The following is a 19,317-nucleotide window of genomic DNA, read 5'->3' as shown; positions in this document are numbered from 1 at the left end:
GCCAGCACTGCAACAGAACCCACTGAGGAGCAGAAAAAGAAGAAAGAAGGAAGGGAGGGAGGGAAGGGAGAGAGAGAGAGAGAGAAAGAAAGATAGAAAAGAAAGAAAAAGAAAGAAAGCGAGAGAGAAAGAAAACAGAAAGGAGAAAAAAAATGAAAAGAAGGTTCTTACAATCAGTCAGGAAGTCACTGTCCAATTTCGATCCTCTCACTGATAACTCCATGGCTGGTCCTCACAGGCCTGTGTCCTCCAATGGAGAATGGGGAGCAATAGAGGGGCCTCAGGAGCTCTCACTTCCTGAACCCTGAGCCATGGGGTGGAGAAGAGTGGTGCAAAAAGACCGCTGCCAACCTTCACCTGTTGACGAGGTTGGGCGGCCTACGGAGAACGGCCAGCATATTTTGGCCAGCTTGGATCTTAAGGCTCACCAGGAAGACCCTCTGCCTTCCAGACAAAGAGAGGAGTTTCCAAGACCCACGTTCCAAATATCCGACGACCTTATTTTCCTCCAAGTGGGGAAACCTACTTTATTTTTTTCGTCAGTCAGTGGAGAAATGGAAGCAGAGTTTACGGTAATAGTATTGATAGACCTCTATGTCTTTGCCTAATCTAGTTATCCATTTATTTTTGTAATTATCTTTTACAACGACACCAAAGATTTTAAATTACCCTCTAGCCTTCTTAATTCATAGAGACATTGTTCAATGAAATATAAATTTAATTTACAAATGAAGATTTTTTTAACCTACCACTTTTATTTCTTTATTTCAGAGATTCTGCCAACTGAGAATCAGTAGTACTAAGTCAGTAGTAGTAGTACTAACTTATTTTAAATATATGTAAAGAATTCAACAGTATGCAAAGTGGAAGCCCACCTCTGCAGCCAATGCCAGGAGCAATATAATTTTTTGAGCCAATATAAGCCTTACTTCAAATAAGACTTTGAAAAGGAAGGTTTTTGGATCAGGGCTTTCAGATCAAGATTCACAAAACTTTTGCTTGGCCAGTGCTGGCCTGAGCCCTTGGACTCCCATCCTGCCCCACACCTGCTCTCTGTCCCCAGCATTATTGTCCTCTTTCTCTGCCCATCACCCGTCTCCAGCCTGGGAACCAAGCTCCAGCTCACAGGATGTTTCCCTGATGCCCTGCTGTCTGCCATCTCCAACTCTAAAGTGCCCCCTTTCCTCAAGTCTGCTGCCAGGACTCCCATCCAAACTATATGCTCAGTTTGAAGCATTACTCCTCTTTTTTTTTTTTTTTTTTTAGACAGTCTCACTCTGTTGCCTAGGCCGGAGTGCAGTGGCATGATCTTGGGTCACTGCAACCTTTGCCTCCCAGGTTCAAGCGATTCTCCTGCCTCAGCCTCCATAATAGCTGGGATTACAGGCACCCACAACCATGCCCAGCTAATTTTTTGTATTTTTAGTAGAAATGGGGTTTCATCATGTTGGCCAGGCTGATCTTGAACTCCAGACCTCAGGTGATCCACCTGCCTCGGCCTCCCAAAGTACTGGGATTACAGGCGTGAGCCACTGCACACCTGGCCTCCTCTTTCTTTTTTTTCTTTTTCTTTTCTCTTCCTTTCTTTTCTTTTTCTTTTTTTTTTTTTTTTTTTTTTGAGACAGAGTCTCACTGTGTTGCCCAGGCTGGAGTACAGTGGCATGATCTCGGGTCACTGCAACCTCTGCTTCCCAGGTTCAAGTGATTCTCTTGCTTTGGCCTCCATAATAGCTGGGATTACAGGCATGAGCCACCTCACCTGGCCCATTACTCCCCTTTCTTTTGAAAGCTCCCTCTCCCTTTATGCTTTCCTCTTGCATGTCAAAGCTGATTGCAATGCTTCCTATAGTCTGCCTTGTATTTCAAATGTGTTTATATGAGCACTGGCTCCCCCACTAGCCTGCAAACCCTCAAAAGTCATTTCTGAGTCATTCCCATATCTCCACACAGCACCAGCAGTGTCTGGAGCATGGGAGAGGTGATCTCAATGATAAATTCAATTAAATAGACTGTGGATATCAAGGAAGCAAGAAGCCAGGGCAGGTAGGTAAAGTCAAAAGACAAATGACAAGCTGGAAAAAATATTTGCCACTTTATTACTGTCAAAATTTCACCATATTTGGTATGTAGGAACAAGCTTTAAAAATAAAGAAAAAAGGCTGGGCACGGTGACTCATGCCTGTAATCCCAGTACTTTGGGAGGCCAAGGCAGATGGATCACCTGAGGTCGGGAGTTTGAGACCAGCCAGACTAACATGGAGAAACCCTGTCTCCACTAAAATATACAAAATTAGCTGAGCATGGTGGCACATGCCTGTAATCCCAGCTACTCGGGAGGCTGAGGCCAGAGAATCACTTGAACCCGGGACACAGAGGTTGCAGTGAGCTGAGATCGTGCCATTGCACTCCAGCCTGGGCAACAAGAGCAAAACTCCATCTCAAATAAAATAAAATAAAGAAAAAGACTCTATAGAAAAATGAGCACGAGATGTGGAAAGTTCACAGAAACGGAAATACAGATGGCCCTTACACATGAAAAGATGCCAACCTTACTCATAGTAAGATAAATGCAAATTAAAACTACATTGACCTAACAGACGTCTAAGAGTATACTACACCCAACAACAGAATACACAAAATACACATTCTTATCATGTGCACATGGACCATTCTCTAGGACAGACCATATGCTAGGCCATAAAACAAGCCTTAATAAGTGTAAAAGGATTTTTAAAGCCATGCAAAGTATGTTCTCCATCCACAGTGGAATTAAATTAGAAATCAATAATAGAAAAAAAATTGGGCAGGCGTGGTGGCTCACGCCTGTAAACCCAACACTTTGGGAGGCCAAGGTGGGTGGATCACCTGAGGTCAGGAGTTCGAGACTAGTCTGACCAACATGGTGAAACCCTGCCTCTACTAAAAATACAAAAATTAGCTAGGCATGGGGTCACACACCTATAATCCCAGCTACTTGAGAGGCTGAGGCAGGAGAATCACTTGAACCCGGGAGGCAGAGGTTGCAGTGAGCTGAGATCATGCCACTGCACTCCAGCCTGGGCAACAGAGCAAGACTCAGTCTCAAAAAAAAAAAGAAAAGAAAAGAAATTGACAAATTCAAAAGTAAGTGGACATTAAACTACATACTCCTAAGTAACCAGTGGGCTAAAAAAGTCACAAGAAAAGTTATAAAATATCTTAAGATGAACAAATATGAAAAATTATATTGGATGCAGCTAAAATAGTGCTCGGAGGGAAATTTATAGCTGTAAACACCCATATTAAGAATGAAAGATCTCAAATAAATAACCTAACCTTCAACTTTAGAAAATAGAGAAAGACAAGCAAACTAAACCCAAATCAAGCAGAAGGAAGAAAATAAGACTAGCATGGAAATAATAAAATAAATCATAGAAAAACAATAGAAGAAATTAATGAAACCAAAAGTTGATTACCTGAAAAGGTCAACAAAATTGAAAAACCTTTAGCTAGATTGGCCATCTAAACAAAGAGAAGACTCAAATTGCTAAAATCAGGAATGAAAAAGGGGCATCACTAATGATTTTCTAGACATATTAATACAAAGGATCATAAGGGAATACCATGAATAACCGGATGCCAACAGATTTTAAAACCTGGATGAAATGGACAAATGCCTGCAAAGACAAATTACTGAAACTGACTCAAGGAGACACAGAAAAATCTGAACAGACCTATAAAAAGTAAAGACATTGGAGTAGTAATATTTAAACTTCCCATAAAGAAAACCACAGGCCCAGATGGCTTCACTGGTAAATTCTACCAAACTTGTAAAGAAGAATGAAGACCAGTCTTTCACAGACTCTTACAGAAAATATAAGAGGCGGGGAGTCATTGCCCAACTCATTCTACGAGACCAGTTTTACCCAGATATCAAAACCAGACAACAACATCCAAAAAAATGAAGACAACTATAGGCCAAAACTACACTGAGAAACCATTTCTTAATAAGATTGGCAAAATTCTAAAAGTTTAACAATGTATTTTGTTGGTGAGGCTGTGGGAAAACAAGGACTCATAAAATCCCACTGGAAATGCAAAATGCTACAATCTCTATGAAGGGAAGTTTTGCAATATAAGCAAATTTCATATTTATACCCTTAATCCCAGCAATCTCACTTCTCGGAATCTAGCCTAAAGATTACAGACAAATGCAAAAGGACATGTGGCAAGACTTTTTGTTGCTGTGCTATTTGTAGAGACCAAGAGCCACTCAAGTGCCCATTGACACGGGTTTGGTGGAATCAACTCTCATGCATCCACTCAGGGATTCAGGCCACACAGCTGTCAAAAGAAATGGGGGACAGCCATGTCATCTCCAAGAAAAGTGAAGGCAAAGCAGAGAAAAGTGTGTAAAGTCCTCTACCATCTTTGTGAGAAAGAGGCGGAGAGAAACAATACGTATATATTTATACTTAAAAAGTGAAAGGATAAAACAATAATTTTTTTTTAAGTTTACTTGTGGCGGCCAGGCGTGGTGGCTCACACCTGTAATCCCAGCACTTTGGGCGGCCGAGGCGGGCAGATCACCTGAGGTCAGGAGTTTGAGACCAGGCTGACCAACATGGTGAAACTCCATCTCTACTAAAAATACAAAATTAGCCAGGCATGGTGGCATGTGCCTGTGGTCCCAGCTACTTGGAAGGCTAAGGCAGGAGAATCCCTTGAACCCAGGAGACAGAGGTTGCAGTGAGCTGAGATTGCACCACTGCACTCCAGCCTGGGCAACAAGAGCAAAACTCCATCTCAAAAAAAAAAAAAAAGAAAAAAGTTTACTTGTGGGGAAAGAAGAATGAGGGTGAAAGACAGATGCCATAGCCAGACTACTCTGAAAGAATCTTGTTTGCAGATTGGACTTTGCCAAAATGCGAATGTTTCACTTAATTATAAAACAGACTTACATTTAAAAACCAATTCCTAAAACAATGCATGGAAATCCAATGGAAAATTCAATGAGTGAATCTTACTGGAAATCTGCCTTTAGTGTTAGTGCTATTGTTATTTGCTCAGACAGCTCACTGGACGCATAATAATTCTCAGACGTTGCCAGCATCTCCCCACAGTTCTCAGGTACTGTGTTCCCCGAACTTGCTTTGTACCAAGTGTGTAGAATAACCACACAGAGAATAATAACTTTAAGTTCTTGAAAAAACCTAATAGGACATATGCAAGGTGAAAAAGAACAACAAAACAATGCTGTAAACTGCTTCCAGTACTGTTAGCAATTTGGGTGTGTTACTTGAAACTATATTCAGGATAAAGCAAAAGAGAAAGCTTTTAATGTCATTAGGAATAGGGCTTTTAGCATAAGCAAAAAGAGACACAAACATAAAATCAAGGAAGTTAAGTAAAATCCCTCTGTTTCTAAATTTGAATTGAAAATTATCAGTATATATTCATGATGCATTTTCTTTACAGATGCTCACACACACACACACAGACACACAGCTTCATAGTTCCGCCTGCTGAAAAGGCTCAAAAACAATTCAGTTCAGAAGCAGATCCTAGTTTCTGAATACTCTTTCTCACTCAAAGGAACCAGGGCTCCTTGGAGAAGTGCCTGAGCCTAGATCTGGGGCAAGAAATGTACAAGATGATCCCAAACATCTTTGCATTCCAGATAGCAAGGAAGCTCTCAGAGACTCCTGGGGTGGTGTCAGAAAGATTCAGGAGCCTTTGTGAAACTGGGACCATGCGAACAATAATAAGAAAAATAACTGCTGTGGATTTAAATGCATCAACTATGTTCAAATCCATAAATTCATACTGACACTCTGAAGAAAAGGAATGCATTAGTCACATTGGAATGAGGCCAGGGAAGCAACCAATTCCACTGGAGACGGAAACCTTTTTCCTGCCTTTCCTCTGCAAGCTGTGCCTCAGGGTGACCAAATCTGCCCAGGGAAAGTTTCTATTTATGGATGAATTCCAGCTAACAAATAAAGAAGAGTCGACCTAATTAGAAGATCACCATTTTGTGGCCGGGCATGGTGGCTCACGCCTGTAATCCCAGCACTTTGGGAGGCCAGGGTGTGCGGATCACGAGGTCAGGAGATCGAGGCCATCCTGGCCAACACGGTGAGACCCAGTCTCTACTAAAAATACAAAAAAATTGGCTGGGCGTGGTGGCAGGCACCTGTAGTCCCAGCTACTCGGGAGGCTGAGGCAGGAGAATGGCGAGAACCCGGGAGGCGGAACTTGCAGTGAGCCGAGATGGCGCCACCGCACTCCAGCCTGGGCGACAGAGCGCGACTCTGTCCCCACAAAAAAAAAAAAAAAAAAAAAAAAAATGGAAGATCACCATTTTGCAAGTCCTAGGGATATCATGGCCCTAGACAGTCATCACCAAAGTCCACTGGCATTGCAAAAGAGATGTCTCCTAACGGAAGGACACACCACCACCAAAAAGTCTTGTTGCAAAAGTCCACCTTGAATCTGAACAGGTTTCGAGACGTAACTATTGGTCAGGAAATGCAGGGAACAAAGGAGCATGGGAAACAATATTGCTGTCTCATCTCAGAGTCCAACCAGGACCCTTGGGCCTCCACCTGGGGTGTGCCCTGCCAGCCTGGGGATCTCCCATGACCTCATCAGGACCCCACCCAGGTGAGCATACAGGTCACTGTCCCCACACTCTCACCAACTGTGACCGCCAGCCGGCCTCTTATTCCCTCTAAGGAATGTGTCCTCATGGCTCACCCATAAGGAGAAGGACTGCACCCCCGCAGCTGGGTGAGGAGTGAGTGGTCAGTATCCACCCTTCACGGTGGTGTTCTTGTGTCCTCAGACGGCTCCACAGACACGTAATGATTCTCAGACCTTAGAGCATCTCTCCACAGTCCTCACACACTGTGTCCATGCATCAGGTCATCCAAGTGACTTCATGGGGGAGGATGCCTCCGGAGAGTGGACAGTCTGGTGAGAACCCCTTTTCCCCACAGCTGCAGCTCAACACCGCCCAACAGAAATACAAGGTGAGCCATAGCTGTAAGCCACAGAGCAGAGGCAATTTTAAATTTTCTTTTTTTTTTCTTTTTCTTTCTTTCTCTCTCTCTCTTTTTTTTTTTTTTTTTTGAGACAGAGTCTCACTCTATCACCCAGGCTAGAATGCAGTGGCGTGATCTCAGCTCACTGCAACTTCCGCCTCCAGGGTTCAAGCGATTCTCCTGCCTCAGCCTCCTGAGTAGCTGGGATTACAGGCACCCACCACCATGCCCGGTTATTTTTTATATTTTTAGTAGAGACGAGGTTTCACCATGTTGGCCAGGCTGGTCTCGAACTCCTGACCTCAGGTGATCCACCTGCCTCAGCCTCCCAAAGTGCTGGAATTACAGGCGTGAGCTGGGCCAATTTTAAATGTTCTAGTAGTCAGTTTTGAAAAGTAAATAGAAGCAGGTGAAAAAAATTAATAACATTCTATTCAACCTAATATGTTCTAAGTATTTCAATGTGCAATCAATTATTATCACAAGTCTTGGCAATCCCATGTATATTTTACATTCGGAGCACATCTCAATTCTGACTGGCTCTGTTTCCAGCGCTCCATAGCCACGCGTGGCTTGTGGCCACCGTGTGAGACATCTCAGCTCCCAGTTGCAGGCCATACTGCATGGACCCTGGGGAGGAGGGGTGTTCTCTTGGGGAAAGTTGGGGCTTCCATTGTTTCCATCTTATCTGAACCTGAAAAAGAGCCTATTTGTCTAGTGAAGGGCCCACTGCCTGGAGAGCCACTGACTGGCAGTCAGTCGGGCTGGCCGTTGGCGCTGACCACAGAGCCTCCACACCTCCCAGCCGTGGCAGTGCCGGCCATCAGCTCGCTTCCCCATGTGGCCTTTCCCCACTGCTCCCAGACTGATTTCAGATGCCCCGGATTGCCCTGACTGTGCCTTCAGAATTCCGGCCACGTAGCACCCTCCCTGAGCCCCCGGAAGGGCTCCCGATGAAGCTGTGACTCTCTCAGGCCTCAGGAGCCAACACCAGTTCAAGAAAGAAGACCCAGGAGCCAGACCAGGGAGGCTGCTGCGGTCATTGCACGCCCAGGGGCTGTGTGCGCTCCAGCAAAGCACGTGGGAGCCGCTCACCGGACCCTTTGCATGCCCACTCTGGGGGGACAGACCTGAGAGAAACGAGTGAAAGCAAAGACAGACCTAGAAAATGGCCTGGCACATGTGCTTCCGTCAGAAGTTCAGAGACTCCCTGAGCCCCAGGCTGTCTGCCAGGCATGGGGTGGGGGAGTGAGCCCAGTCTCCGGCTTCAGGACTCTACATATGGGCAGAACATGACAACCTGGGCACTCCCACTACACCCCACCTGCTCTCTGGGCAGGCCACCCTCTCACATGACTCAGAGTCCTCATCCGTAAAATGGGAACACCCCTAATTGCTCTTACGTCCAACCTGTCTGCTCCTCTGTGAGAAGCGGGAGGCGGACAATGCCCAAGAGCCTCAGATGCTGGGGAAGACCCAGCCCCTCTGCAGAGAGGGATAGTTCAGGGTTTGGGTTTTTTCTTTCCTCCTGGGCTGAGAAAGCTCATGGAAAGCTGGAATAACAATGCATACTGTTACAGCAAATCCAACAGGGCTCCCACCGTGGTGGTGTTCAGGTGACTGTGGATGCCAAGCAGGCAAACTCCTGGTGAAGGGGGGAGAGCAGGGATTAGAAGCACTCAGAAGGGGCTGAGAGTCATGTGGGGCTCACACTGCATTTGCAGCTGGGTTCACCCTGACCTCAGGCCCAACTTAGATGAGGAAGGATTAGCAGTAATTAATGCCATGTGCTGCCTTCTCCCGGCTCCCTGGGGCACGAACACTGCCCGGCTGATGAGGGGATTCTGAAAGAACCATTATGTCCAATTGTCTCGATTATGCAAACCCTGCTGACATTTCCAGCCAGGGAAGGGCTGGCTGGGTGGGAGGGGGCCGTGGCGGGGCCACTTCAAAGGAAAAGCTCTAGCTCCCCTACCTCTCTCACATCCTAAGGCTGCCTTTGTGGGATTCCACATGGAACAGCCTGGAAGCCTGGGGCCCTGGCTTCCTTTTCTGGCCTGGGAGCCAGGTCATGGGGCCATCGCTTCACAGGGATCATGAGGGCCCAGGCCCAAGTGCTCATATGCTCCTCATGGGGACTGCTCCTCTTAAAGGGTGGGCCCTCCTCACCCAGCTCCCTGCCCTGGCCAAGGAGGAGGCTGGAAGAGCCTGAGCCGTGCCCTCTCCATTCCACTGCTGTGGCAGGTAAGCTCAGATGCGGGTAAGCACAGGTGAAGGGAGATCAGGCGCAGGTATCCTCAGGTGTGGGTAAACTCAAGCATGGACAAACTCAGGTGCAGATAACCACAGACGCAGTTAAGCCAGGTGCTGATAACCTTAGGTGTGGGTAGGCTCAGGTGCAAGTAAGGTCAGGTGCAGGCAAGCTCAGGTGTGCTTTCTGGCGCCCGTTGCTCCCCTCCTCTTGAGGCTGGCTGGACAGGACCCTATGGAGCAGCTGGTGAACCTGTGTTCAGCCTGGGTCCCAAGAGGCTCTCTCAGCAGAAGCGACCCACCAGGTTGATTCACAGAGGGGATAAGTACTCTGTCAGCTGGTCTCAAAGAGGCTGAAACCCTCTGAGCCTCCCTCAGGGCCAGCTTCTAAATCCAGGTGCCAGGGATCTGCTCAGGAGCCCCGGCTCCAGGCCTCGACCTCTTGTCTCTCATTCCTTAGCATCTTACTTTGCTTCGGGGAAAAGGTGCACCTTCCTTAGAACCCCAGAAAATGCTGAAGTTCTAGGAGAAACAGGGTTTATACTTGTAAGCCTTTATCAGCTGATATTTCACCTGTGAAAGCCTTGGGGAAGAGATTGGTTACACGGAGCAGGATCAGGAGGGGAGATTACTGCTCCCTCTCACTGCTGGGAGGAGTGCAAACTGGTTTCTGGAAGGCAGTTCAACAACATGTGGCAAAGCCCTGCAAGTCCACACCTAGGAACCCATCCTGAGGAGCGAATCCTGAAGGGATGCCAACATTGACACAGCTTCGTGTGCTACCGGGAAGCACAGCGAACAACCGAAATGCCCAGAAGCAGAGGCCTGGACACATAAATCATGGTCTGTCCATAGAATGAATCATCACGCAGTCACTTTTAAAATGACAGAGAAAAAGGCGTAATAACCGTGCAGAATTATTGTGTATTTCATTACACACACATGCACCTGTCTAATCTATTCACAGAAAAAGCCTAGAAATACAAGGAAATATCAGTTGTTTTAGGATGGAGGCCTTATGGGTGGTGTTTATTTATTCCTTTGTACATTTCTACATTTTTCGTCTTCTTTAATCATTTTCTATCACAAATTCATTTTCCTTTTTTTCCCAGAAAATATATCTTTTGTACTTTTTATTAGTACATCATAGTTGTGCATATTTTGGGGGTACATGTGATATTTTGGTGCATGTATACAATGTGTATGTTTTTTAAAACCTTAGCAAAAATTAGCAAAAGTAGTGGGGGAGGTAGGGAGGAATGAAAACATTTGCAGGGCCGGGCGCGGTGGCTCATGCCTGTAATCCCAGCACTTCGGGAGGCTGAGGTGGGCGGATCACGAGGTCAAGAGATAGAGACCATCCTGGCCAACATGGTGAAACCCTGTCTCTACTAAAAATACAAAAATTAGCTGGGCGTGGTAGTGCACGCCTGTAGTCCCAGCTACTCGGGAGGCTGAGGCAGGAGAGGTTGAACCCGGGAGGTGGAGGTTGCAGTGAGCCGAGATTGCGCCACTGCACTCCAGCCTGGGCGACAGAGTGAGACTCTGTCAAAAAAAAAAAAAAAAAAAAAAAGAAGGAAGAAAAGAAACAAACAAAGAAAGAATATTTGCATAAATTGTGTTTGCGTTGACAAGGGATAGGAACTGAGAACGGGTAAGGAAGATAAGACACATTTTCTCTGTCTGAATCAGATATTTAGGGAGGAATTAAGAACGGAGCCCTGCCTCTCTATGAGTGCACTTGATGAATACGGGTTTGATTCTGGGAAAGACTGCCTTTGGTCAGGTTCTCAAAACACCATTGTTTTGAACTATCCAGCAGCAGTTTTAATTCATGGCATTTGCAATTATATTTATAGCATAAATTGGCTATTCTCTGCAGTGTATTTTTTTAGCCCCCTCCCCCCAGAAAATGTAATTGGAAATATCAACTCATGTTGAATGTGTTTGCTGTACCTGTTTATGTTTTATTGATTGTTTTCTGGGAGAAGTTTGGAGTTGTGTTTGGTTTGGCTCTGTGCAACCTCATTTATTTGCTCTGTAAAGTTGATAAGCACAAGAAGTGAAATGACACTCACGCATTTTAAGACGCGAGTCATCTTCATTCTGAACTAAGTGAAAACAAAACAGATTTTCTATCAACCTAAAGTCCTCCTGCAGGGGGCAGTAGATGTTTTTAGAAAATTGGCTTTGGCTTTAATTGAAAATGTTTGGAAGATGTCCTATAATTTGAGAGTGTATGTGTATGTGTCTGGGTGTGTGTGTAAATGCTGGACCTAGGAAAATGGAAGCCCTCAGCCAGGAGAATAAGAGGACCCAATACCCCCAAGCCTTCCATGACCTAGAAATTAAGGGGATTTAACGTCTTAAAACCTCCATTAAGTAGACAGTAGCAAGACACATGTTGCCCTCAGTGATATGCAAAGGCGTATATGATGGGTCAGTATCTGCCATCCTCCTCTTTTGCAAGCTCTGAGGTTAGACTCAGCCGTGGGTAAAGGAATTACAGCATCCGTTGGGAGCAGGCAGAGTCCAGGAAAGAGATTTTTCTGTTACCTCAGATGCCCACCATGCCAGGAGCAATTTTCCCAGCCTCTTGTAGAAAGCACCTATTAGTACCTATCTCACTGCTTTTCAGAAACTGTATCTTCAATTGCTAAGTGGGGAAAAATGCATTTACAATGCTAGAGCTGACTTTAAGAAAACAAATTAACATCAGGCCACAGCATTCCCCTCCCCCGCTGCTGAGACCTTGTTGCTGTGCACCTTGTCCCCTCCCTCACGGCTTCTGGCTCCCGCTCCCCCAACCTCTGGCCCCCTGTCTGCCCCCGCCATTAAAGTGGCAAGCACAGGTATCCTTCTCCCTCATCATAACTTATCCATCCTGTGTCTGCTCCCCCAGGGTGGATAGTGCCTGAAATGCCTTAAGGTAGGGGTAATGCTCATGGCAGGTGGCCCTGGCTCTCCTGGAGACAGGGCACAGGAGTGGGCAAATTCTGCAGGCATGGTGATGTGGAAAGCTTGCTCCTCAGGAATCATGGCCACAGTGCCGTTTTTTGTTTGTTAATCATTAAAAAGCATACTACATGAATATATAAAGTTGTAAAACCCCACAGAAGAGTCAACTGAAGTCCTGCTTACACACTCCTCCTGATCCCCAGTCTCCCATGCTGTGGACCAGGCTTAGTGTTTGATGTGTATTATTCTTTTTTTTTTTTTTTTTGACAGAGTCTTGCTCTGTTGCTCAGGCTGGAGTGCAATGGCATGATCTCGGCTCACTGCAACCTCCGCCTCCCGGATTCAAGCGATTCTCCTGCCGAGTAGCTGGGATTACAGGCGCCCGCCACCACGCCCAGCTAATTTTGTATTTTTAGTAGAGACAAGGCTTCACCATGTTGGTCAGGCTGGTCTCAAACTCCTGACCTCAGCTGATCTGCCCACCTCAGCCTCCCAAAATGCTGGGCTGGGATTACAGGCATGAGCCACCACGCCTGGCCTGATGTGTATTATTCTAGACCTCTGCTGCCTAATAGAAATAGCGCATGCACCACAGACAGAATTTCAAACTGTGTAGTAGCCACTTAAAAAGGAAAAGTAAAAACAAATAAGTGAAATTAACTTTGATTCTGTAATTCATTTAACACGATATATCTAAAATATGATTGCTTCAACATGTAGTCAATACCAAACACGTACTAATGAGGTATTTTATGTCTTTATTTGTTGTTCTAAGTCTTTGAAATCCTGCCACACACCTCGTTTTCAGCTCTCATGTCACAGTGAACACTAGCGTGCCATCTCACACTCACAGCATGTCTCCATTCACCCTGGCCACATCTCAGGTGCGCAACAGCTCAGGTAGCCAGGGTCTACCATGCGGGACCGCTCTGCTCTTGAATATCAGGAAGTTTGTTCTTATAGAGCTGGATCACACCGGAAATATTTTACTACACTTTTTTTTTCAATTCATAATGGAGACGTTTACACTTTAGAGTTCTGTGTTAGTCTTGTTCATGGTTGCATAGTCCATGATTTGGTACATCGTTAATTGGTTTAATCAGTCCCCAAGATACACTAACAAAAAAGTGGAGGTTTCCAATTTTTCACTTAGCTTAAAATACACTGCAACAAACATCCATACATTGCCTCTTTACATGCAAAAGTATTTCCAGGTGATTGATCCATGGAAGTGAAAGTGCTGGGTCAAAGACAGGTATGCACCTTTTGCTCTGAGAGGCAAGCCAGTTCTCAGCCAAGCCGGCCACCAATTCGCCTTGGGGTTTGGACCTTGTTCCCTTAGAGGTAAAAGCAAAGAGTTGGGCTGGATACCCTCCATGGTTCCTAAATGCTCAGTTCCATGGCCCAAAGGGTGGCGATTCCTGCCAATGCCTTTGGTGGACGTAGTCTTGGGTGGGTGGGTGGGTGACAGCTACCTGCTCCCACTGGAGGGCAGGCCTGGATTGGGCAGATAAGCAAATCAACCACACACGCCTTGTCTAGATCAGCAGAAAACACTCAGAAAGACCCCAATTCTTTTATTTGTAAAATTGCTCTTTGGCTAATTTTCATGAATGTGAATTATTCATTAAATGTTATCATAGAAAAAGAGCAGAGCAGCAAAGGGGACTGGCAGTCTGATTCCCGTGCTGGCAGCCTCCACTGTCACGCTGAGCTGTGGTGAATGCCTAGGGTTTCACCCGCCTACCCCTCACTCCTGCTGGTGTGCACCCTTTCCCCACCCTGGTGGCCCCAGCAAACATCACAGTCCCTGAGGGCCAGGAGGCTTGGGTCCCCAGATGCCCACACCTCACAGGCCTAGTGCCTGCGCACTCTGGTGAGGCACTTCCCTGGGCCGTGGGAGCACTGCAAGAGGAAGCTCGAGGGCAGGGACCTGGATAGGTAGCAAAGGACAGAGAACATCTGGAAAGGAGAGGGTACTACCTGTGGGAACCAGGCAGGCACAGGAGGCTGGCCCTGAGCCTCTGCGCATCTCTCCTGCGGACACTGGCTGCACCTGCTTAGCCCCTGAAACCCAGACCAGGAACTCAGGCAATGAGGGGAGCTCCTTAACGCAACACCTTCCCAACTGCTGTGCTCTTCGGAGTAAGCTGGCCAGGTGACGTTGGCCAAAGCAGCAAGGGGAGCTGTTGAAGTGCCCCAAGATCCTTGCTGGAATCTTCAGGTTCCCAGACAATCAGGGTAGACCTGGTGATGGGAGAAGGAGATGGGGACACACATGGATCCGAAGCTACGAGATTCTGCTTCTCTCTCCTCTTTTTGTTTATTCTTTTAAGATGTTTTATTGCTAAATAAAGCATTTTAAAAAGTGTATAAGATGTCTGCACACGGTTTAGAGAATGATAAAGCAGATCCTTGTGTTTTACCATGGGGCCCTTTCCCACTGCACTCCTTCCCTCCCAGAGGCAGCACTGCCTGACTTCTGCGGGGCTCGTTCCTGCCTTTGCTCTTTCTTTCTTTCTCTCTTTTTCCCTCCCTTCCTTCCTCCCTCCCTCCCTTCCTCCTTCCCTTCCCTTCCTTTCCTTTTTTCTTTCTTTTCTTTCCTTCCTTCCTTCTTTCTTTTCTATTTTTATTTTTATTTTTTTGAGACAGAGTTTTGCTCTTGTCGCCCAGGCTGAAGTGCAGTGGTGCTATCTCGGCTCGCTGCAACCTCCACCTCCCAGGTTCAAGCAATTCTCCTGCCTCAGCCTCCCAAGTAGTTGGGATCACAGGCAACTGCCACCACGCCTGGCTAACTTTTTTGTATTTTTAGTAACGATGGGATTTCACCATGTTGGCCAGGCTGGTCTCAAACTCCTGACCTCCAGAGATCCACCCACCTCGGCCTCCCAAAGTGCTGGGATTACAGGTGTGAGCCACTGCGCCTGGCCCCTGGCTTTTCTTTATGTTTCATTTAGTTTAGTTTTGAGGTTTACATATTTTTTATATTTATTTATTTATTTATTTATTTATTTATTTTGAGATGGAGTCACTCTGTCACCCAGGCTGGAGTGCAGTGGCGTGATCTCAGCTCACCGCAACCTCCGCCTCCCGGGTTCAAGCGATTCTCCTGCCTCAGCCTCCCGAGTAGCTGGGATTACAGGCGCCCGTCACCATGCCTGGCTAATTTTTGTATTTTTAGTAGAGACGAGGTTTCACCATGTTGGCCAGGCTGGTCTCGAACTCCTGACCTCAGGTGATCCACCCGCCTCGGCCTCCCAAATTGCTGGGATTATAGGCATGAGCCACCATGCCCAGCCATATTTTTAAATAATTTATTGAGATGAAATTTGTATCACATAAAATTGACCATTTTCAAGTGACCAATTCAGTGGTATTTAGTACAGTCACGAGGTCATGCAACTACCTTGTCTCTCTGTCCTTACTTCCAACACTACAAAGTAAAACCCCCTACCCATTAAGCAGTTCCTCCCCATTTCCCCTCCCTGTGGCCTGCCCCTGGAAACCACTAGTTTGTGCTTTGTCTGTACGGATTTATCTATTCTGGATGTTTCATCTAAATGGAATCATACATATGTCACCTTTTGTGCCTGGCTTCTATCAGTTAGCATCCTGTTTCCAAGGTTCACCCATGTGGCATGCTTCAGAACTTCATTCATTTATGTGGCTAAATAATATTCTTTTGTTTGTATAACATACACCACAATTTGTTTATCCATCTATCCACTGATGGACATGTGAGCTATTGCCACCATTTGGCTGTTACGAATACTGCTGCAATGCTACATGTTTATTTGAGTCTCTGTTTTCATTTCTCTTGGGTTTATACCTAGAAGTAAAATTACTGGGTCATATGGTAATTCTACATTTAACTTTCTGAGGAACTGCCAAATCATTTTCCAAAGTGACTGTACCATTTTACATTTCCACCAGCAATGTCTGGAAGTTCCAATTCCTCCACATCCTTGCAAACACTGGTTACTATTTTTTTATTTTGGGATGTTTTTAATTATAATCATCCTAGTAGGATTAAAGTGGCACCTCATCATCATTTTGATTTGCTTTTCCCTAATGTCTAAAGATGTTGGGTATCTTTTCATGTGTTTGTTGGCCATTTGTATATCTTCACTGGAAAATTGTCTATTCAAGTCCTTTGCCCAGTTTTTAATCAGGTTGTCTTTTTGTTGTTGAGTTGGAAGAGTTCTTTTATATATTCTGGATATTAGACCCTTGTCAGATTTTGATTTGCAAATATCGTATTCCATTCTATAGGTTGTGGGTTTTTTTTCCTTTCTTAATAATGTCCTTTGATGAATTTGATGAACAGTTTTTGATTTTAATGAAGTTCAACTTACCTGCTTTTTCTTTTGTTGTTCATACTTATGGTATCATATCTATAAATCCATTGATCATGAAGATAATGAAAATTCACACATATATTTTCTTTTAAGAGTTTTATGGTTTTAGCTCTTACAGTTTAGTCTGATCCATTTTGAGTTAATATTTATAGCTAGTGTGAAGTAGGGGTCCAAATTCATTCTTTTGCATGTGGATATCCAATTTTCCAAGCACTATTAGTTGACAAGACTGTCTTTTTCCCCATTGAATGGTCTTAGCACCTTTGCTAAAAATCACTTGGACATAGATATATGGACTTATTTCTGAAATCTCAATCTTATTCCATTGGCCTGCATGTCTGTCCTTATGCTAGTACCGTACTTCTTTGATTACTGATGCTTTGAAATTCTGAAATCAGAAAACATGAGTCCTCTAACTTTGTTCTTTTTTTCAAGATTGCTTTGTCGGCCATGTGTGGGGATCATGCTTGTAACCCCAGCACTTTGGGAGGCTGAGGGGGGCAGATCACTTGAGGTCAGGAGTCGGAGCCAGCCTGGCCAACATGGTGAAACCCTATCTCTACCAAAAATAAAAAAATTAGCCAGGCATAGTGGCACATGTCTGTAGTCCCAGCTACTCTGGAGGCTGAGGCACAAGAATCACTTGAACCTGGGAGGCAGAGGCTGCAGTGAGCCGAGATCATGCCACTGCACTCTCAGCCTGAGCAACAGAGCAAGACTCCGTCTCAAAAAAAAAAAAAAAAAAAAAAACAGATTGCTCTGTCCATTTAGCCCATTGCAATTCATGAACACAGGATGTCTTTCCATTTATTTATTTATGCCTTCTTTAATTTCTTTCAGCAAGGTCTTGTCACTTTCAGGATACAAGCCCTTCACCTCTTTGGTTAAATTTATTTCTAGATACTTTCTGATTTTTGATGTTATTATAAATTGAATTGTTTTTGCTGTACAGAAATACATCCAATTTTTGTGTGGTGATCTTTCACCCTCCACTTTTGCTATATTAGTTCATCAGCTCTAGTAGATTTTGGGGGATTCTTTGGGAGCTTTTCTTATCTTTTTTTTTTTTTTTTGAGACAAAGTCTCACTCTGTCACCCAGGCTGGAGTGCAGTGGCATAATCTCAGCTTACTGCAACCTCTGCCTCCCAGTTTAAAGCAATTCTCCTGCCTCAGCATCCTGAGTAGCTGGGACTACAGGTGTGTGCCACCACACCCAGCTAATTTTTTTATTTTTAGTACAGACAGGGTTTCACCATGTTGGCCAGGCTGGTCTCGAACTCCTGACCTCAGGTGATCCACCTGCCTCAGCCTCCCAAAGTGCTGGGATTACAGGCGTGAGCCACTGTGCCCGGCCCCTTATTGTTTTATTCTGAACTTCATCTGCATTTCTAAATAATGCATTGTTGAGCTTCACCTGCTTTTGAACTTTATACAAATGGAATCACACTGTGTATATCTTTGATGACTCATTTCTTTTCTTCTGTGCTGTGTTTGGAGAGTCATCCATATGGTAGCTGGAGTTTGTCTGTTCTCGCTGCTGTGTGATATTCCTGCAGGACGATACGGCAATGTACTTGTACATGCTACCGCGGCTGGGCATCTAGACGGCTCTCTGTTGAGTGCTTATGAACAGTGTGGTCTCCTGGAAGATACATACATGCACAAGTGTATTTGGAGTAAACCTCAGTGTGGAAGTGCTGGGCTGTGGAGGATATGCCTGCTCCACTTCCTGAGACAATGAGAAATCGTTTTCTGTCCTCCTGAAAAAGGGAGGCTCAAAAGCAAATGCCCATTTTGGAGAAAACATTTTGAATCTGCCAAAGGAGACCCTGAGGAATGAGGGACAGGGCTGGGGGTCCAGGTCCGGCTGCCTGGCCGCGTGGTTGGCCTGGGCTGGTGGCTCCACTGTGACCCTCCATCTCCTCTCTTGGTGCCACTCGCCTCCCAGAGCCCCTACCAAAACCCTAACTCCTCCACAGCCCCAGTTTCTTCATTTGTAAAACCAGGAGAGCTGGTGGTCTCTGCAGACTTACAACGCACCGACACCACACCTTTATTCTGTGGGACAGTCACGGTGGTCACCACAGTTAAGAAATGAGACCCTGCACTCTGCCTTGCCCCTGCTGTTCCCACTCCCAAGAGCATTTTCCCCAGAGCTCCTGCCTGGACCAATCCTCTCATCCTTCAGGGCTAAGCCAATGTCCCACCCCACCACACCCCTCAAGAGCCTCCTTAGTCTTCCAGAGAGAAAAACTTCCTCCCTCATCCCAGCCCCTCCTAGCCCACTTTATGGGGGCTTGGGCCCACCTGGGAGCTCCGAGGGGCTGAGTCCCCTTGACATATCTGGAGCCAGCAGAGCCCACCACGTAAGAGGGCTTTGCAAGCTAACAGTTGAGCCACATGCATGCTGGGCTTTTTGTGTGACATTCAAAGTGGTCCAGGTTACAAAGGCCCCACTGAACTTTTGAAGAAGGTGTGTTTTGTTTTGTTTTGTTTTGTTTTGTTTTCCCATAACCCTCCCAAGTTTTACAAGCTGAGTTGTGAGATGTGTGGGAACGTTCATCTATAAATACATGAGCAGCCCAGACACTGACCATGAGTCACCAGTCACTGCAGACCGCACTGGGTCAGGACAGCCCCAGAGGAATACAGCGCACATGTGAACCCCTTTGGGGGGTCTCTCCCGCTCTTGCCACCACGTGCCACTCCCCATCCTTCTCTGTAG

Source organism: Pongo abelii, chromosome 16, assembly GCF_028885655.2.
Source record: "Pongo abelii isolate AG06213 chromosome 16, NHGRI_mPonAbe1-v2.0_pri, whole genome shotgun sequence".
NCBI lineage: Eukaryota > Metazoa > Chordata > Mammalia > Primates > Hominidae > Pongo > Pongo abelii.
Note: the sequence above shows the minus strand (reverse complement) of the source record.